Source organism: Nannobrachium achirus (assembly GCF_963921795.1).
Source record: "Nannobrachium achirus genome assembly, chromosome: 24".
NCBI lineage: Eukaryota > Metazoa > Chordata > Actinopteri > Myctophiformes > Myctophidae > Nannobrachium > Nannobrachium achirus.
The window spans coordinates 37,833,004-37,850,946 of NC_137831.1; the positions used below are offsets into that span (position 1 = coordinate 37,833,004).

At 43.9% G+C, this 17,943-nt stretch overlaps 1 long non-coding RNA gene across 1 annotated transcript; it reads right to left on the reverse strand.

Moving 5' to 3' along the window:
• Positions 1–8,469: 8,469 nt before the first annotated feature.
• LOC308280056 lies at positions 8,470–17,587 on the reverse strand. The gene is made up of 4 exons (XR_013961714.1): positions 17,462–17,587; positions 15,835–15,918; positions 13,808–13,872; positions 8,470–8,727 (listed from the first exon to the last, which is right to left on the reverse strand). It is a non-coding gene; the product is annotated as an uncharacterized lncRNA (long non-coding RNA).
• Between the last annotated feature and the right edge of the window lie 356 nt (positions 17,588–17,943).

Consider the following 17,943-nt stretch of genomic DNA (forward strand, 5'->3'; position numbering starts at 1 on the left):
CCCTGTAAAGCAGAAAAGTGTTAAAGACATAACAAGTGTATAACAAGGCCACAATAAGAAATGTACTCGCAACTCAACCTTTTATTGATATAGTACATGTAACATTACAATGGTCAAGGTTGTACATTGATTAAACAAACATTACATAATGTAGATCAACATGACATGACTGAAATAAAGTTATCAAATGAAGAAACAGAAATTAGAATTGACCCCTGTAAAGCAGAAAAGTGTTAAAGACATAACACGTGTATAACAAGGCCACAATAAGAAATGTACTCGCAACTCAAGATTTTATTGATATAGCACATGCAACATTACAATGGTCAAAGTTGTACATTGATTAAACAAACAATACATAATGTAGATTAGTACACAACAATCACATAATGTAGATTAGTACACAATCACAGAAAGCAATGGGTTGGTTGGTTGGTGTTTAGGTGAGTAGGTCAAATCAGATTTGAGTTTTGGGAAATCGATTTCCATTATTTGAGGGCTATGTGTACCAGTAAGTGCTGCATCTTGTGCATTGTAATGTATTACTGGTCTGATTTGACCTTTGTGGGACTAGAGCCTGCCAGAGTGTGTTGATGAACAAAGTTCATCCATATCCCCCATAGCATCTCTGGTGTCCACCTTTGGGCAGATATCACCGTAAGTTCAAGTGTCATTGTGCGATTTTAAGTGGAGTTATATATATTTTACATTTAAAATGTAGTTATATATATTTTACATTTAAAACCAACCCAAAGCGTTTCCATGAGAAGAAAACCTATAGAACAGTCTATTCACAAAGGATTGGCCCTAACCCTAGTTATGAACATTTTAGTGACATCAGAGGCCCGACACGATGCTTTTATTGTGAAGCCAAGCGTTCCTGAACTTCTTTACTCCTGGAGGTTTCTGCATCAGGAATATAGCCGATCTGCAAGCCCGCGACGCGTTGAGCTTGTAGAAAAGTAGGTCTGCGTGCTGCCAGTGTTTGCAAGCACGTCCTGCAGTCTATGCACTAGTCATCTTCGGTGGACAATACGCAATACACAGGATTGTGATAGCTGTAGTATGTACGTAGCACTCCAGACTGTAGACATTGCTGTGGTCTTGAGATGTACATGTGATCCAACAGCGTGTTCTTTTCTGTGGTGGCCTCCTTGATGAGTTGTGCATATCCTCTGGACTCTAGAAGCCTTGTTATGGGCCCAGGAAAACCGTTCAGTAGGTCTTCGTTGAAGTCTCCACAGACTACGATGGGCTGGTGATCCATAACTTCCAAGGAGTCCAGAAGCGCCTTCAGGTTCTCCATAAATGGGTTACCATAATGTGGTGGTCTGTACACCGCAGCGATCAGAAGCTTGACAGGGGACTCGATCTTTACTGCCACAAACTCAAGGTTTGTCACATTGTGAAGGTAACGCTTTTCACTAGCCTGGAAATGGTCCCTCACATACACAGCGACGCCACCGCCGTTCTGTTCTGCACGTTCAGGTAGCTTTGCATATGACACGTGTCTGTTGCGGCTGAACATGGTGTAGCCGTCCAATTGCAGACTGTCAGCCACAAAGGAGCCAGTGAGATGAGTTTCTGTCAAGCACAGGACATCTGAAAGTGTCAGCTCGTGGTGTCGTTTGAGGTCCTGAATGTGAGCCGGTAAACTCTGAGTGTTGTGGTGGACAATCGTCAAAGTTTGGGCTTGGGCTGTCGTCTCTCGAAACTTCAACAGCGGCATGACACCGTCCAGAGACGCAGTCTTCATGGATTCCAGGGCAGCTGTGATTTTAGGATCAGCCCAGATTTTCTTCTCATCAAAGTCAATGATGTGCAATCCTTGCAGTGTCGTTGTCCTACTGAGGGCAACGTAGGACATGCCTTCTAAGAAGACCCCTTTCAAGGAAACCACTGCAGATTGTGTAGTCATCCCTTGGACTTTGTGAGCCGTGCAAGCATATGCCAGCTTGATGGGAAATTGCCTGCGAATCACTTTGTGGTTACTCAGGTTTTCCTCCATCCTCTCGACGTACACCTGTGTGGCGCCAGGCGTAGTTCTCCGGTACTTCAGTCCTGCTTCAGGCTTGTCTAGCACCAGCCAAAGCTTGGTTACTGTAGTTCCGTCCCTGTCGACCCGCATGTCAACACCATCAATCTTGCCAAATGTGCCGTTTACAAGGCCATCCTCCACGTCTATGTTCCTGGTGATCATGACAGGGGCGCCTTCTGCAATTTGCAAGTTGTCCTCAAGATCCTTGTACGGTTTACCTTTCTGGGGTTCTGAGCGGCGAGCCATGCGGTGACTAATTTCGTCTCTCTCGTAGTCTTCTGCGGGTATGTCAACGATGTCAGAGTGGAGCCGAGTCAAAGCGACCTTGTTGTGTTTGTCAACCTGATCGTTGGTTGCAAAGATGTGCAAAACATCCTTAGGACAATGTTGACTGTCAGTCAGTCTCTCACCAAGGAGTGCTCTGTCTGCATCGCTCAGTCGTTCTCTCTTGTTCTTGACTCTCAACCTATTCAGAAGTTGTGCATAGGGCACGTCATCCTTCTGTCGCATGATTTCTGTCAACGTGACCATCTCAAAGTGTTCACACAGAAGATCCGGTTTGCCTTCTTCTGACACGCAAAGTGGTTTCCCGCTTGCCGTTGGAGGGAGCTGGTAAAAGTCACCTACTGCAAGTACCGACATGCCACCGAATGGTTTCTTACTGCCTTTGATCTCTTGCAGTCTCCAGTGAACGTAGGTAAACAATTGCTTTGAAACCATCGAGATCTCATCGATGATGATGATTTCCGCATTTCCCAGCTTTGCTCTCACATCATCCAAACTGTTTCCCAGCCCTTTGTAGGGTGGGTTCAGGCTTCTGGGCAACTTTAACAGGGAGTGCAGTGTGTTCCCCCCGATGTTGTACGCTGCAGTTCCTGTGAATGCCGACAGCAGCACCATGGGCATGGATGCGTCTCTGTCTTCATAAAGTCTGGGGAGTCGACGGAGAATCCTTGTTGCCTCATGGAAGATGCACTTTATCAGGTGTGATTTGCCCGTGCCAGCACCTCCAGTGACAAAGAAAAGGAACGGTTCGGGGTTCTGCTCAAGTACGCTCTGTAAGCACCAGTCCCGTACAGAGTGAAACACTGAGGCTTGTTTCTGGTTTAGGTTTCGACACATTGCACGCAGAAAATCTAGGCTCAATTGTGGGGCCACTACACTATGTGCAGGAATTGTACCCACCTCACGAGTGCTGAACTCTGGCGCATTGTCTCGTTCTTCCTCTTCCAGCAGATCCTCGTCTTGTTCGGCAAGACATTCCATGCGATCTAGCTCGTTTTCTGGGGCAATGTTGGCCCACGCGTTTTCAGCGGGGCCATTTTTCCAGAACTCCTCCACGGCTTCTTCCACCGCTTGACTGTACTTTTCGAACCTCTTCCTGTTCTCAGCAACAATCATTTTCGCGGGATAAATCATGCCTGTTCCAGGCAATTCCACGCACGCAGACTCGTAGAATTCCTTGTACGTGGGGAACGCTTCTGTTTTGAGGGTCGATTGATAGCGATGAGGCAGGTAGACTTTAAGCAAGTTGCCATAGAATTTCTCTGGCTCCTTCTGTTCCGAGAATTTTGCATATCTGACAACTGCATCTTTGCCCTCGCGCTTCTTAATGGTTCCCATGTTGTCAGACAACTTCAAGCGACCTTCGCCTTTTGCTTGTTGGCCGTACACAACCCTGTACTTGGACGCAAAGTCTGCCAAACACATGTTGTCAAACTCGGGTGTTTTGGGCCTGGCGTTGTACTTGTCCAGATATCCCTTCATCCACACTTGGTCTGAGTCGTCTGGTTTGTTCCGCAGCGCGCTGAGGGGGAGACTCATCTTCATTGCATTGTCATCTGTCGGGAGGAAGATAACATCACGGGAGCATTTCTTCAACGGCATGCTGCAAGTCCTGGCCACTGCCTCCTGAGCGCTAACCTGCCTGTTTTTCACATAGGTGTGAACAAGTTGGTTCATCGCATCCCTCTCGGTGACCTGCGTCGGATCGATGCCAACCACTACCTGTTTGAGAAGTTCGCCCATCTCATGTTCTGCCTTTGAAATGTAGGAGAGCATGTATGTGATCGCAATATGGTGATCCAGAACAAACTGGATATCCATGTTAGCATTCCAGGCCTTCAGGAAAACTGGGTTGTAGTTGTTCACAAGGCAGTCCTTCACTCCGCGCTTCATGAGGAGGACGCGGTTCTTCCTCATGTCTTCAAGACAGCTGTCGTACTCTTCGCTGGTCATATTGCACTTTGCCAGCAAGTCCGACAGGTCTGTCACTCCTGACGCAGAGTCCATCAGCATGTCGAAAATTGGTTTGAGTTTCTCCATAGCAGCTTGTGCTCTTGCTGTCTGTTTTTTGCCAAGGCCTTCGGCACGCTTTGCCTTTGTTTTGGTTGCGCTTTGGTTTGCGCCTTCATCCATGTCTTTGTTTGCTTCACTTTCATCTTCTGTGCCACTGTCATTTGCAGTTGGATCAACCGCCTTTGGGTTTAGTATGCACGTTTTGTCCACTGGTGGCTTTGGAAATCCAAACCTGCATGTCTTCCTACCTTTCCTACAGGACTTTGTATGGTTTCGGCTGTGCATCTGAACCTGTAGGACAATTTGGTAAAGCACAGGATCTTCGTCTGGATCAGGCAGCTGGCACGAAATGTAGCGGTCTGCAAACTCGCAGATCTTCTCATCCGAGTCAACGCCAAGGACGGGGGCGCCGTCGATCCACATCAACGCGTGAAAATGTGGGCTTCCCCTGGCTTGGAACTCGATACGATGGAACCAGTCGATGACGCGTCCGAAAGGTAGAGCTTCTGAATGTACCAGTTTTTTGTAAGCGGATTTAACTCGCTTGTCAAACATTCGCATGGTTGTGACTGCGTTGCTTCTGAGAATGTCGCATTTCCCATTCCAGTCCAACTTTTCCCAATCCACAATCTGGCCTTGCTGTGCTTTTATTGCGATGATGACTTCTGGCCATCTGAACTCAGCAGCACTTGCGGTCACAAAGAAGGTTGGTGGTCCTAACTGACGGACCATGGCAAACAAGTCCAACATCGTCTTGTGCCAGTAAGCTGGAGTCCCTCGAATTGGTGACATGAATCGTGTTGCGTCTTTGCTTCTGACCAGTCTCTCGACTTCACGCTTGTCTTTCAACATCTTGTTGGTGATCCTGCGACCATCATTGGTTAAAGGTTTTCCCTTCTTTAACTGAAAGGAGATGCTGTTTTTTGCAATATGTGTCTCTGAGACAAAGTGTGCAAAGAAGCAAAAGCTTTGGTCTCTAGCGAAACGACCGTCAACATTGAAAAGTCTTGCGTTGAAGTAACGGCTCGGGGACAGACGGACCCTTCTCTTCACATCCAACGTGTTTGCTCCAGTTGGAAACAAAGTAGGGAAGGCCTGCGCTTCGAGGTTAGGGACAGTGCTGTAGCTGACAGGCCTGTTGCCTTCGGCGGGGGCAATGCTAAATATGCCATCACCATAGGTCATCATTTCTTGTGCTATGTCATCTGCCTCCAAGCAACTGTCTAGGCCATGTCCAGGTCTCAGCGCATCTTGCTCATCTTCAACACTGGGGGGATCTTGATCCACTGCCTGCGATGCGTCGAGAGCTTCAGCAGAATCCGCTACTTCCATCATTTCAGCCTCATCACAACTGTCCATGACTTCGTCGGCGGGCAGATTTTCAACCTGGCCCTCCACATCGTCGTCATCATCGATTGTGACCGCTGTGTAGCCTGGGTGAGTCACTTTGAGTGTCCTCGCGCCCCGTACAACCTTCCTCATATTAACAATGTGAGACAAATGATGGCCTTTGAACCGCAGACGTCGCTTTAGCTTCATTCGGTACAGTCCGGATGAGCCGAGCCTTCTCGGTAAGGCGTTTATTGTGGTTTGCACCCGTGATGGCACACACACCACAGCACCAAGTACAGCTCCCTGTTTGCCTTTAGGAAGTGTGAGAATCTTGGCAAACGGTATGGCCAAAGCTAAGAGTTGCCTTTCCAGCACATTCAGATCGCTGAGTTCTGGGGGAATGGGTGCTAGCTCTAAATTGTTTGCGACAGCCAAGGCTGGCATTCTTCCAGCCTGTAGGGTGTCGTGACAATTCTTGCATATCCACTCGAGACGCCTTTCTTCGGGTACAGTGCAGGCTTGCGGGCCTCCACATTGATCGTCACACGAATGGACGTATTTGCCTGTCAAGCAGGCATCAACCAGCTTTCGCTTCCGTGTGAACTTGGAACGACGGCAACGGTACACAGATTCCGAGAAAAGTGCCCGATGGCACGTTGTGCACACATAAGTAGGGCCATATTTGATGTCTTCCTGGAAATCTGCTATAGCGATTTCTTCCAGGCTACGCTGTTTCGCAGCTTCAGCCTCCCTAGACGCTTTTTCAGTTTCCGTCTTCTTCTCATCATGTCTCAGTCTGAGCAGGACTTGACATAACGCCTTGTACCTGCGTTTTATTTTATACGCAGCGCGGATGTCACGGCGCAACTTAAAGTATTTGTCCGTTTCGCATTTGTGGGACATGTACAACCTCATATGTTGGGTGTGTTTTGCCCTGAACTCCGGGTCGTCTTGGAACCTCTTGTTGACATATGTCTTGTGCTTCTCTCTGAACACCAGGTCTTCATGGAACCTCTTGTTGACATATGTCTTGTGCTTCTCTCTGAACACCAGGTCTTCATGGAACCTCTTGTTGACATATGTCCTGGTATATGTATTGTGCTTCTCTCTGAACTCCTGGTCTTCACATTTCCGCTTGTTGAAATATGTCTTGCACATCTCTCTGAAAGAAACATCTTCGATATATCTTCTTCGGAAGTATGTGCTCTTTTGTAGTTTTTGCTTAGCCTTGAATGCTACATCGTAACTGCATCTCCTAGCCCTATACTTCTTCATGTATTCATTTTTCCTGGCCCTAAAATCTGTATTAATTTTGCTTTGTTTTGCCTCAGGAGTTTGCTGTGAAGCTTCCTTCCTCTTCTGTTTTCTTCGTCTCTCTTTATTCAATTTGGATGATAGAATGCCTGACTGCAAAGGAGACTTGGAGCTTGAATGTTTAGAGCTCGATGGTCCAGTGTCACTTTCATCCTCGCTATTCAATTTGGATGATACAATGCCTGACTGCAAAGGAGACTTGGAGCTTGAATGTTTAGAGCTCGATGGTCCAGTGTCACTTTCATCCTCGCTAGTCAGATGGGGTGATGGAGAATTTGTCTGTTCAAATGTTACAGGCATGAAATCGAACTGCATTCTGTCAATCGCTATGGAATGCAAGGATTGATTTAGCTCTTCAATCTTAGCAATCAGATCATCCAAGTGAGTGAAAGTCATCATGACACATTTTCCTCCTCTCCATCGAGGCAAAGGTAGGCCATCAGCACTTCTGGCATGGGAGTCAAACAGTCCATATCTTCCAGACCTGTCTCTAAAGACAGCAATGGTGTATGGTGATACTGTCAGCAGTGCATAATTGACATCTACAGACAGGCACTGAAGTCTATTCTGTAGATTCAACCACCAATTGCGTCGGTGAGTTTCTCCGTCATTTCTCATGTAGCCCATCTCTACATTATATTTAGTCACGGAGTACTTCTTGCGTTGTGTTTGAACAGTCAGGGGTATTTCTTCCATACTCAAAAAGTTGGAGTTGAACAGTTTGTCTTTCTTTAGTTTTGTTATGGTCCTTTTGTACAGCCGGTCTCCCTTGTCCAATATCTTGTCGAGATCATTACGCTTAATGTCACGACCTTCATGTTGGTGTGCCAAAAATGTCAGGGCCATGCATGTGCACTGCTTATTCCTTGACATATAGGAAAAGGAAAGATCATTCTGGCTTTTGGATGCCCGCACAGATATCACAGAGGGTGCTGGGATGTCACTCTGTTGTACAGGGTCATCGTTGGAAAGGTCCATGGCTTCTACAACAGATATCAGCAAGGGTGCTGGGATGTCGGTCTGTTGTACAAGGTCATCTTTGGAAAGGTCCATGGCTTCCACAACAGATATCACCGAGGGTGCTGGGATGTCGGTCTGTTGTACAGGGTCATTGTTGGAATGGTCCATGGCTTCCGCACTGCTGTGCGGTTCCTCAACTTCACACTGTGCATGTTGTTGAGACGTTTGTGCCAAATTGTCCATGACCGGGCTAAATATTTGTTTCCCTTCATCAACTTCCATGCAGTTGTATTCTGGGGATTTTGAATGTTTGGTGGCCCATCTATTCTTTGCAGCAATAGATCTCTTCTTCCGCTGAGGCATGATGTCGCAATGCAATGTGATATCTAGCTATGAACTTGTTTACGATTTATTCCAAATCTATCCACACGATTCCACGCGAATGTGCTGTAGAATTATGTATGGGACACTTCCGGAGAACACGATGCGTCGCAGATGCAACCGTTGTGAGCTTGTAGATGTGGCAGTGGAACTGCCGCACACCTTCTGCGCAATGGGACGTTGGATATCTAAACAATATAACTGACTTCACTCTAAACAAATCAACTTACCGTTAAATATGAAGACACTAATGGAGCTCTTCAGATCTGATGAACACTAGTACAAAATAAAGAAATAAATAAACATACCTTGGCTTGCAGTAGTCGCAGACTGGGTAGTCGGTCAGTCAACCACCGCCGTGTCGACGAATAGAGCAGGATAAGTCCGCGCCAGTGCACCCACAGCTGAAAATAATTTTTAAAATACAGTATTTTAGACACATAAGTTAAACTGAAGACACATTATTGCTGCACATCAGGGTTTTCCAATGGCCAAATTATGTGAAGAATACCAAGCCTCAACATTGCACAACCTGTGAACAGATTGGGGCTTGGGGGCAACGTTCCTGCTACTGCAATGACAGATGTGCAGATACTAGTGTTGTTACTTCTTAGTTAGAACCAAATCTGTTGGGTAATACAAGCAAAAATGTTTTGCAGAGATCCGTCTTAGGGATGGCCAACCAGTAACCACCATCAACTAATGATATTTATTTATGGGTCAATTTAGAACCCCTAAAAACTTAGGTGAGGATTTTGCAAGGTATTTTTAGAATCTACGTCAGTCCTAAATGGGTGAAGCAACATACGATATACTGTTATGTTTTTGTAATTGCTCCTTAAACACTGAGAATAGATGGACCCCAAGACAATGTCCATTTGACAACATTAATACAGGGATTGACGCCAACATTTGCACGACTGCCCAGGGTAGGTAAATAAAATGGTCGGGCAGTTGAAGTTTGCTACCAGGTTGTCCGACCGGGTAGGTGCCCATTTTGAGTAACATAATGTGAGATTGTTTCTTTCGCCTACTTGTTATTCTTATTCTGTATATTTTTAATCTAATAAATCATTAAAACCGCTGTGTTGAAAGCCTTGAGGTTTGAGAAATAATAGTCACCTATTGGCTGTGAGAGTGTTTTACTGTGCATTCTAATTGGACTAGACACTCAGTAGTATATCCAGGAGGAAATGTATGAGCAGACTTAAACATTCGTAATGCGTCATGGATAGACGTGTTGTGAGCTTGTAGATCTGCTATTTTTGAGGCAACACCGTTTTATGGCTGAACTGAGCATATCATTATGTTGGTTGAAGTAGAGTCCGAGTGAACCTTGTATCTTTCCATAAGCGAGTCAACTCAATAATTTAGTTCATTTAACTTCCTTGCATCCTTTATTCGTTAAAAAGCAGTGTTGTATTGGTGATTGTTTGGGGGTCGTTATGTTAATGTTTGACACGTATCCCGCTAAAACTGGAGTTAGCAGACCATTATGCACTGAGACTCATTCAGGGTTTCCTGCAGCACTTTATAGGCCAGGGGGGCCCCCTGGCCTAAAATCTGTCCCCCCTGGCCAAGAGACAATAGTCAACCTCTACTTTTATGTTGAGGGCAAAAATAAGAATTAGTCTAAAATAAGGGAATTCATTTAGTTGTGTTTTCCGTCATCATGGGCACATTCATGTGTTTTTTATAGGGCAAAATTAAGAATTTATATTACAAATTAAGTGAATTAATTACTTGAATTAATTAATTAATTATCAAACATTTTCGGCGCAAAGAGATCCCCCCCTGGTCAAGACTTTTTCCTGCAGGAAACCCTGTCATTCCAATGTTAATGCAGGCTGGTGTGAAGTGACTCGACCCCAATACAACTACAGGCTAAGATGCGTTATGATTACAAGTTATAATGTAAAAGGCTTCATCAGATTATCTCTAAAACAGGGGCGGCATAGCTCAGGGGTAGAGAAACTGGTATTAGAGCACGAAGGGTATAAATCCCGTAGGGTTCCCAGTTCGAATCCGGGCTCCCCCTGAGTTAATGTCGAAGGGTCCTTGGGCAAGACTCTGAACCCCTAATTGCCTCCGGTGAGTAGGTTGGTGCCTTGCATGGCTTCCTCCGCCACCGGTGTATGAATGTGTGTGTGAATGGGTGAATGTAATGCACAATCTATGTAAAGCGCTTTGGATTAAAAGCGCTATATAAATGCACCATTTACCATTTACCATTTAAACATGTGGCATAACTTGCGACCATATAATGCTGAATGCTTGTACATTTATTGGATAAGCATATTAAAGACAAAGTTGAATTGTGAAGCATGACATCACCGCAAGAGCTTCTGTCCAGAATGTCCTTCTAAACTGTGGATGTAAAACTGTGGATGTAAAACTGTTGTAAAACCCGCGGCTGCTACCCTGGACCCAATCTAAGTTGTTAAACTACAGTAATAAACCCATCAATAGTAAGTAAAGTATTTACACACTGTTGTGACTGACACACACACACACACACACACACACACACACACACACACACACACACACACACACACACACACACACACACACACACACACACACACACACACACACACACACACCCCTCAGTGTGAAGGATTGGTGCCCTCTGCTGGACAAAATAAGTCATTGCCACTTCCATTCACCAGTCCACAGAGGCCAGGTTTTTATTTATTTATTTTTATATTGGCGGGAAATTTCACCGATACCGATATAAACCGATATGCCCAAATAAGGTCATATCGGTCGCTCACTAATTCATACTACAGGTCAAATGTCGGAAATAACAGATCTACAAGCTCAAAAAGCATTGCATTAGCCCAGAATTGTCAGACAACATTTCCATGATAAATTAAAGGGAAACCATGCTCTACATAGTAAATCACAGGCCACATGTCCAAAATAGCAGATCTACAAGCTCAAAAAGCATTGAATTAGCCCAGAGTTGTCAGTCAACCTTTCCATGGTAAATTAAAGGGAAACCATGTTCTACATCTGTGCTACTCAACCCGCGGGCCGCATGTGTCCCTTTCCGCATACTACAGGTCACATGTCCAAAATAGCAGATCTACAAGCTCAAAAAGCGTTCCATTAGGCCGGAGTTGTCAGCCAACTTTTCCATGGTAAATTAAAGGGAAACCATGTTCTACATCTGCGCTACTCAACCCGCGGGCCGCATGTGTCCCTTTCCGCATGTCTGTGCGGCCCGTCATGATCATCAAAATATGATTTTTCTAAGCCTGTCAAAGTTAAGGCGCGATTAATGCGGTGATGTTTGAGCCTCGGTGCACTCTGTAGGTTAAGGATACAAATCAGGAAGCGAATGCAGTCAATGCACAAAGCACAGCAGTGACAGCAGGGCAAGATGCGGCTACACTTGACTAGAGCTAAGCTAGTACAACACGACAGTCAGACAGACAAATCTGCAGAGATTTTGCAGCAGACAACCACAGTCGGGCTCACTGGAGACTGGACGCATCGTGCGATAATGAACGGTCGCGTCCGTCATGTTTCAGGCTAATGAAGACGTAGCCCTTGTCTGTGCTTGTCTCTGCCTCCATGGCTCCGCCGTTATTGAAAAAATAAAGTCTACAGATTGCAGCAGCCAGGGAACTATGTTTATTGTACCACAATCTCCTACAACAAGGTGTTGTGTTTTACAAAGCTCAAAGCATCAAACTGTTTACAAGTGTACAGTACAACAGAGGCTGACTTGAGTTATTTTTCCATACAACTCTCTTCACTCAAAATAGCCGATCCACAAGTTATTTTTCCATACAACTACTCTTTTCATCAAAAATAGCCGATCTACAAGCTCACAACGCAGACAATAGTACCATTACTGACATTGCTGAATATAAAAATGTTTTATATTGCTAATAAGCAAAGTAAAAGGGAATCTTTTGGAAACTTTATGGGTTTGTAACTCAGTAAATAAATGGAACCAAATGGACCTGTTCCATTTGTACTCTAGTATATTACCATTTAACATAAATTGGGGTCCCAGTGATATAAATATAATTAAATGGGTGTCTGTAGCCTAGTGTATTTAGAAATCCTAGTTCTAAGTTCAAACATTAGCCAAATTGCAAAATAAATATAAGATAAGGCAAACATTTTGAAAATAGCCGATCTACAAGCTCACAGCGCTCAAACAAATTTTATTGAGGACTCAAACCTTTTCTGGGACCCATTTGAATGACCACCTGTGGGTCCCGGGACCCATTACATTGAAAACCTAGTAACATCACTGGACCCTCCAGAAAAACTTGATTCTGTGATCACAGAGACTTGGGTGTCAAACAACGACAAACCCCATGACAGTATGACAGCGCTAGTACAGGGTCTTCAACGTTTTCAGGCCAGGGACCCCTTAGCTGAGAGAGAGATGAAGCAAGTACCACAACTACATATTGTATAAAATTGTGTTGCAGAATAAAACTGTTCACAGATTTCTTAGACAGCTCAGACTTGTTTGACAGCACTGTCATCCTATTGTATATTTTCAGGCATTTAACCACTTGAACCGTCAAATACTTTAATCTGCTCTTTTTTCCCACTACAAACCTTGCCAAAAATAGCCGATCTACAAGCGTATAACGCCTCGCGCTGCGAGGCTTTGTAAGCTTGTAGATCGGCTATTTTTGGCTAATGTTGTACTTGAATAGGGATGCTAGGGGGTTCAAGTGGTTAACGCAAAACACATGATCCTATCACACAAAGCTTTGGTGGCCCCCTGTAGTAACTCTGAGGACCCCCTAGGGGTCCCAGGCCTCCTGTTGAAGACTCCTGCTCTAGTACATGAAATCAGTTCTCTGCTTTACGGTTAATAGTGTGGGGGTCAGCAGCAATGACTGCCTGTCTACAATTCTTGCTGCCTAAGCTGAGCATTTTTTTATTAAGAACAACTTAATGACTCGCTGTCGAAAAAAGAAAACCAAGGCAAATAGGCAGATCTGCAAGCTCACAACGAGGTTTTCAAATTTCCATCTGCTTTGACAACAATGAACAGTAGTTTTAACTGTAAAGTGATTGAGCATGCTGGCTCACGTCACTGCTGTATTTGAGCCATGTTCCACAAAGACTCTAAACAACTGTGTCGTCACTACTTCCTTTTTATATGCTGCCAGACCAGATGCCTGAAGAAGGACCGAAACGTTGCCTTCCAAATAAAAGTAGTTTTTTTGGAAGATGGTGTGCGGGTCCTAGATATCTTGTGCATGTTTGAAAATATGCTCCCAGAGCGAAATACGTCTATGTTCAGTTTTGTGTCTGTCTAACTGTTGTTCTAACAACAGCCGTTTCTCATTCTAGTGTTGTATTGAACATAAGACTATACTCAATACTCACTCTTGTGCCTCAATAGATGGACCCCAAGATAATTTCCATTTGCCATATGACATAGTTAAGATTTGAAATGGTCAAGTTTGAACATGTGTGAAATTGGTTATTTTATCATACCTTGCAGAAGTCAGGTAACCCTCTGGTCAGGAGTCAACCAATGGAACAGGATCGGTCACCCACAGCTGAAAAATGATTTAGAAAACACTGTATTTTAGACACATCAAATTGAAACCAAAGACACTTTGATGTACATACTAACATACACTTTTAGTACCATTAACCAAGAGGTTGTTCTTCTGCCTCGTGGGATTGTGCATGTTTGCACAAGATCAGTAGGAGTTATGTCAAAAGAAGTGATATGAAGAAACCAGCCTTCTGGTGGTGCTCTAAGGCGGTGGTTCTCAACCTTTTCAGGCCGTGACCCCCAAAATAATCATAATTAACTGGGGACCCCCCACCCTGACAAGCACTTTGTATAACACGGTTATATTGTGAAATCATATTTAAACTGGGGACCCCCCACCCTGACAAGCACTTTGTATATTGTGAAAATAGCCGATCTACATGCTGTGAGCATGTAGATCAGCTATTTTCACAATTTCTGTCTCTAATATTTGACAATTTGGCCAACGTTTAATTTGACATTTTAGGAGTATTAAAAAGTCATTAAATTGTCACTTTAGAAATGTGCAGATACCCTCTATTCCCTTAAACTTTGGTTTGTTTACTGTTGAGTGAGAAAACAATGCTGCACATTCAGTTAATCAGCTAGAGACCCCCCAAAATAATTTGGGGATCCCCCTGGGGGTCCCGGCACACAGGTTGAGAACCACGGGCCTATGTGAAACATTTGGGGCAGTGGGAAACAGTCATGTATCATGTTGTGGTTCTGTTATGGCATCTATGGAGTGTGTGCACGGTTTCATGTTGATCGGTACCAGAGATTAGCAGTCCACAGACACATGGATGGACAGGGTGCAAAAAATATTCTCTGCCAGGCCAAACATTTGCTCAAATATTTGATTGTGACAGTCAGTTAAAACAGTAAGCTAATGCAAATGGATTTGCCAGTGGTACAACTGAAAGTCAAAAGAGGTCAATAATTTACAAAATTTGTTTGTAAGGGCCTTTGCACACAGGAGCATAGCATTTTTTTCCGTTAGCCAATGAGTTTTTACCGCAATGCAGATTTATGACAGCAGCCAGTTGTTGTCTACATAAAAGCTCAATTCGTACAGTGGTTCGCATTTTCAAAATAGCAGATCTACAAGCTCAAAATGCCTTGTATGAACCTGGAGTTGTCAGCGCGGCGTTGTGTGCTTGTAGATCGGCTGTTTTCACTAGTTTTGTGCGACAGAGGTTACTGCCTGCAGTAATGATATTGTAGTGATTATGTGGTGAGGAAAACGTTGAGATAATAGCCATTTTGGTTAGAAATGACTGAAAATAACTTTGTACTAAATATTTTAAGTGTCCAAATATTATCAAATGATCTTGCGGCACCCCTGGACTGCCGTTGCGGTGCCCCGTCACCCACTTTGAAAACCCCTGCTCTACACACTAAAATCCACTGTTGTGCATGCTGGGATGCTGACAGAACCCTCGCTAAAAGCCCCCGGACAAAAATCCACTCGTCCTAGACAGTTTGCCCTCCTGGCCCCCAAACTGTGGAATAAACTCCCTGTCGCACTTAGAACTACAGACTCACTTCCTAGCTTCCGCTGTGGACTGAAGACTCACCTCTTCAGACTCCACCTAAATCCCATAGCACTACTGTAACACTCCCCTTCCCTCAATGACCAATGACCATACATGAAGCTAGATAGCATTTATTTTAGGTTTTACAAGTTTTTAATTTAATTAGGTGCGTGGTCTAACTATGTTATTGTTTTTTAGCATGTATTATATTGCTGTATTGTTGTTAATGTACTGACATATTATCTTGTACTTATTATAGTGATGTGTATTACCTGCGTATTGTAAGTCGCTTTGGATTAAAAGGGTCTGCTAAATGCCTAAACTGTAAAGCGTAAACTAAACTGTGCATGCACATTTCTCATGGATGAGTTGATCTGCAGAGACAGGGAGATCGCGGTTACATCTGAACAGTTTGATTTGCATCAGGTTGGTCCAGTTAAACACACCTTGCAGTGTCCGTCTGGGATGGTCCACCCGTCAACAACAGCTGTGTCCAGTAGTCCACCAAAAGAACAGAACACCGGTCACAGCTGAAAATAATTTCAAACATACTGATTGTTAGAAACAAAGTTAAACTATAGATACTTATGTTATTGATTTACATACTGACATTTATTGTTATGCACATGTGTCAGATATGATGACAGAAATGTACAATTAACAAGGTAATGACATACTGTTTATAGAATGCTGAGACAGCCTAGTGCATGATCACAGGCAAACTACCTAGCAAAACCTAGCATCAATCTAAACCAGGGGTCTTCAACGTTGTCAGGCCAAGGACCCCTTAGTTGAGAGAGAGATGAAACAGGGACCCCCACAACCTTATCATAGATTCCATATAGTGTCATTGTTTGACAACACGATTGTCAGTGTATTTTGGATTCATGTCAAGTTGTGTTTACAGATATTTAACCACTTGATCCGTCAATACTTAATAAACTTGACCTTTCTCTCTGCACTTAGCCTGCTCTTTTTCCCCTCTACACCAAACCTCTTTGCTAAAAAATAGCTGATCTACAAGCTCACAACGCCTCGCAGCGCGAGGCATTGTGGAGCTTGTATATCTGCTATTTTTTGGCTAAAGTTCTCAGAATATGGACATTAGGGTTCAAGTGGTTAAGATTCTATCACACAAAGATTTGGAGGACCCCCTGTTGTAACTCTGAGGAACCACTAGGGGTCCCGGACCCCCTGTTGAAGACCCCTGATCTAAACAATATAATATAGTTTCATACTGGAGTAATGTTTGCATGCTTTAAAAAGGCATTGTGGAGCTTGTATATCTGCTATTTTTTGGGTAAAGTTCTCAGAATATGGACATTAGGGTTCAAGTGGTTAAGATTCTATCACACAAAGATTTGGAGGACCCCCTGTAGTAACTCTGAGGAACCCCTAGGGGTCCTGGACCCCCTGTTGAAGACCCCTGATCTAAACCATATAATATAGTTTCATACTGGAGTAATGTTTGCATGCTTTAAAAATAACAAAGCATTATAATATGCATGCCATTTTAAAATGTGTATAATGCATTGTGCTGCAGTGTGCCCTTAGACATTAAGTGGTTAAATGACGCACGCACACACGCACACGCACACACACACACACACACACACACACACACACACACACACAACGTGCATACACAGGGATACGCACGTGGTTTTTGTTTGCATTGTCAAATTATTTTAATTTGAAAATTGAACGGGATGTTCAATGTTTTTGTGAGTTAAGCCAACTAACCAACAATGGTCGTGTTAAGTTACACAGGTTTGTTCTGGGCGGAAACGGTGCTGTCTTTCACAATAAAACACCACCAGCCTTCAGTTAGCTCGTTAGCTCGTAGCCTTCAAATTATAAAAGTAGCCTACTTTTTCAGCCAATTTCAATGGCAAACGCGGGTACTCAGCCCGGGGCAGGACTCAACTTTATAACGAACTAGAAAGCTAACCTAACGTTAGCATCGATCATACGACAACAAAGCCATTTTGCTTTCAACATGGCCGGTAGCTAACGATAGCTTAAACACGACGTCGTAGAAAACAAAGGATCGTGTTACGTAAAGTTAATTACCTGAGTGTTGCGAGGTCCTGCAGGGGGGAAAAAGATGAGATAAAAAGTGTAACAATGTCAAAATAAATCAATGGAATCGCTGGAAAATAGCAGCTACAGCTCTCGAGTAACAACCAGTCACCAGCGTGTCGTAAAGCAGACTGAGGGGGCGTACACAGGCGTGCTATTGGACATGCCCAGGACATGCCCCCTAAAGCCAGAGCTGTAATTGGACAGAACACCAGAAGCCGCTTCCTGGAAAACACACACACACACATGTGCACTGTTTAAAACATGAAAAAGTATTTGTATTTTACTTGTCCAATTTCCAATACTTTTACTTCTAATAACTCCACTACTTCTCGGATCCAAATATTGTACTTTTACTCCACTACAATTATTTGAAAACTTTAGTTACTAGTTACTTTGCTGCATAAAATAAACCATAATATTATAAAACATACATGAACCACTTAAGCCCTATTTGAGCTTGTACTTTTACT